At 43.7% G+C, this 3607-nt stretch overlaps 1 non-coding gene across 1 annotated transcript; it reads right to left on the reverse strand.

Moving 5' to 3' along the window:
• Positions 1–2739: 2739 nt before the first annotated feature.
• Positions 2740–2877, reverse strand: LOC119936587. Its single transcript, XR_005453806.1, has one exon. It is a non-coding gene; the product is annotated as a small nucleolar RNA SNORA7 (small nucleolar RNA).
• Between the last annotated feature and the right edge of the window lie 730 nt (positions 2878–3607).

The raw sequence follows: 3607 nt of genomic DNA on the forward strand, positions 1-3607 counted from the left end.
CCAGAGCCTATGTCTCCTAGACAAGAAAAACCATTGGATATCATTTATAAACCCCAAAATGATTTTATTTGGTCTGATTGGTGCACAGATGAGCCAAGTAGAAGTCAAGGTTTCAATTTGATTGCATCTGGCTTAGCACTTAGCACAGTGGTTGGCACATAACTAGCATTTAAATACCACACTCACTATTATTGTTATTCAGTCTCAGAAGAAGAGATTTTTAAGTGTGTCTAAATTTCTCCCTAGGGAATATGAGAAGCAGTGTGGCTCAGTGGAAAGAGCCTGGGCTTTGGAGTCAGTGGTCATGGGTTCAAATCCTGGCTCTGCCAATTGTCAGCTGTGTGACTTTGGTCAAGTCACTTAACTTCTCTGTGCCTCAGTCACCTCATCTGTAAAATAGGGATTGACTGTGAGCCCCCCGTGGGACAACCTGATCACTTTGTAGCCTCCCCAGCACTTAAAACAGTGCTTTGCACATAGTAAGTGCTTAATAAATGCCATTATTATTATTATTATGAGAGTTCAGAATCCCTTTCATTCTGAGAAGCCCAGCACTGAGGAAAGTGATGAGGATGAGGACAACAACTGTAGTGTTTAACTTCAGCTGTGACAAATCACAGGACCAAGCTTAATACAGTGTTTCTCTAGACTGGCTTTTTCACTCTTCCAGTGTTTCCCTTAGCCAGTGGAAATTTAGATTTTCCCAAGGGGCGGCAGGGGTATTAAGGAAACAGCTGGGGTCTCTAGGGGATTGGGGCTTCTGATTAGTCCTTGGTCATTTCTGCTCTTCCTGCTCACTGGGGATTTGGTTCATTGCATGCCTGAAAATGGTGAGGTTGAGAGAGCAGGAGAGACCTACCTGAACAAGACACTCTGGTTGTCTGAGCCTTAGCTTAAGCTCCCAAATATGGCCCAGCTTGGAGCAGAAACATAGACAACAACTGCAGGAGAAATGAGAGGAAGGCTTTATGGTAATAATAATAATAATAATAATAATAATAATGGTGGTATTTGTTAAGTGCTTACTATGTGCCAAGCACTGTTCTAAGCGCTGGGGTAGATACAAGGTGATCAGGTTGTCCCACATGGGGCTCACAGTCTCAATCCCCATTTTACAGATGAGGTAACTGAGGCCCAGAGAAGTGAAGTGACTTACCCAACGTCACCCAGCTGAAAAGTGTCAGAGTGAGGATTAGAACCCACAACCTCTGACTTCCAAGCCCGGGCTCTTTCCACGAAGCCACATTGCTTCTCATAGTGGCTAGAGCATGGGCCTGGGAGTCAGAAAGTCATGGGTTCTAATCCCATCTCTGCTAATTGTCTTCTGTGTGTCCTTGGGTAAGTCACTTTACTTCTATGTGCCTCATTTACCTCATTTGCAAAATGGGGATTGAGACTGTGAGCCCCATGTGGGACAGGGACTGTGTCCAGTCCAATTTGCTCATACCCACCCCAGTGCTTAGTATTGTGTCTGGCACATAGTTAACACTTAACAAATACCATAATTATTATTATCATTAGTAATAATAGTAGCAGCCCCAGGATTGATGGAGCATATGCTCAGTGTGGTGCCCGTCACTAGGCACTGGGAAGTACGGAATAATAAGGTGGCACGTGCCCTGCCTAGGAGGAACTTACACTATAGTGTACTAGACAGACATGACAAAACTACTAAGAATACCTCCTGTTCAGTCAGGAAATACAGTTGTCAGTACACAGTTTTGCATGTCAAACATTTTGGGGTTACCGCTTTAGGAGCAGAAATACCCCCCTTTGGCATTCTGCCCCAAGCTCACCCTCACACTTCAAATGGAAAGTTAGTCAGCACCTTGGTTCAGAAGTTCTCCTGGGATCAGTCCAAAGCCCCTGGAGTTACTGGCATTTTTCCCAGTTAAAGCCCAAACCCTAAGAACTCCCTGAAAACTGGGTTTACCAAAATTGTGAATCCCTTCATTCCCATTGATGTGCATGTCAGTACTTAGTACAGAGCTTTGCACACAATACATGCTTAATAAATACTACTACTACTATTACTACTCCTTTTCCCAAAGGGGTCAGTACAGTTTGGATTGATTTGTGCAAGCCAGTAAAGGAGAAGAGGAATTTCTATGCTGCTACCAGAGTATCAGGGAGAATGCTGGAATTCCAACCGAGCACAACATTTACCAGCAAGAACATTTACCCAGGAATTTTTAAAATGACTAAAAATGCTGCTCTTAGGAAATATAGTTGCTGGTACAGGGTTTTACATGTCAAACTTTTTTGGGATTACCACTTTCAGAGCAGAAACAACAGGCTTTGTTCATTGTGCAAAACTGGATACAATTGATCAATCAAGGGTAATTTATTGAATGTTTAGTGTGTGCAGAGGACTCTACTAAACACCTGGGCAAGTACAATAGAGTAAATTCCTGCCCTCAAAGAGTTTACAATCTAGCAGGAGAGACAAACATTAAAAAGGACTCCTGACTTGGAAATAAACCAAGTATAAAGATATCTACATGAGTGCGGCCCTGTCTTGTCTTGTGCTGTCGAGTCATTTCAAACCCATAGTATCACCAGGGACATGTCTCTCCCAGAACTCCCCACCTCTATCTGCAATCATTTTGATAGTGTATCCACAGTGTTTTCTTGATAAAAATCCCAAAGTGATTTACCATTGCTTCCTTCTGCAGAGTAAACTTGTCTCCACCCTCGACTCTTTCCCATGCCGCTGCTGTCCAGCACAAGTGAGTTTTGACTTGTAGCAGATTGCCTTCCACTCACTAGCCACTGGCCAATCTAGGAATGGAATGTGCATGCCTCTACTTGACTCTCCCTCCCATAGTTGAGACTGGTAGAGTCCTAGAAACTCTCCAGGTGCAATCCTGAGAGGGGCAAGTGTGGCCTACTTGTGGGAAATCAATTGGGAAACGTTTTCATTTTTTCAACTTAGATTCACTACTCTGCACACATCTGAATGCCGAAGCAATAGATGGTCTCCTGTTCATTGTGATTCATAGACAAGCAGCATGGCCTAGAGAAGCAGCATGGCCTAGGGATTAGAGCACGGGCCCGGGAGTCAGAAGAACCTGGGTTCTAATCCCAACTCTGCCACATGTCTGTTGTGTGACCTTGGGCAAGTCACAACTTTTCTGTGCCTTGGTTACCTCATCTGTAAAAAGGGGATTAATACTGTGAGCCCTATGTAAGTCACGGATTGTGTCCAACCCAATTAGCTTGCATCTACCCCAGGGCTTAGTACACTGCCTGGCATGTAATAAGAGCTGAACAAATACTATTAAAAAAATTTTGGGTGCATATACAGCAAAGGAGTTTGCAGTAAGGGTTTTGTTCTCTAGGGTTGCTGCTGCACACAAACATCCCGTCCACTTAGCCTATGACACATGCACTTGCTTGGATTCTGGCCTGCATAGTAAGCGCTTAATAAATGCCATTATAAAAAAAAAGTGGCAAGGTGAAGTTGGGAGTTGAAGTGCAAAGCACAGGACACTTTCAGTTGTTCAACAACCTGGTTCTTTAATTGCTCAAGATGCCCTCTGTCCCTTCTTTTACCCTATGCCTCTCAAGCTCTCTCATTTGTTTAGCAGTTCTATGGCCCTTCACA

The sequence above is a fragment of the Tachyglossus aculeatus genome, chromosome 1, assembly GCF_015852505.1.
Source record: "Tachyglossus aculeatus isolate mTacAcu1 chromosome 1, mTacAcu1.pri, whole genome shotgun sequence".
Classification (NCBI taxonomy): Eukaryota; Metazoa; Chordata; class Mammalia; order Monotremata; family Tachyglossidae; genus Tachyglossus; species Tachyglossus aculeatus.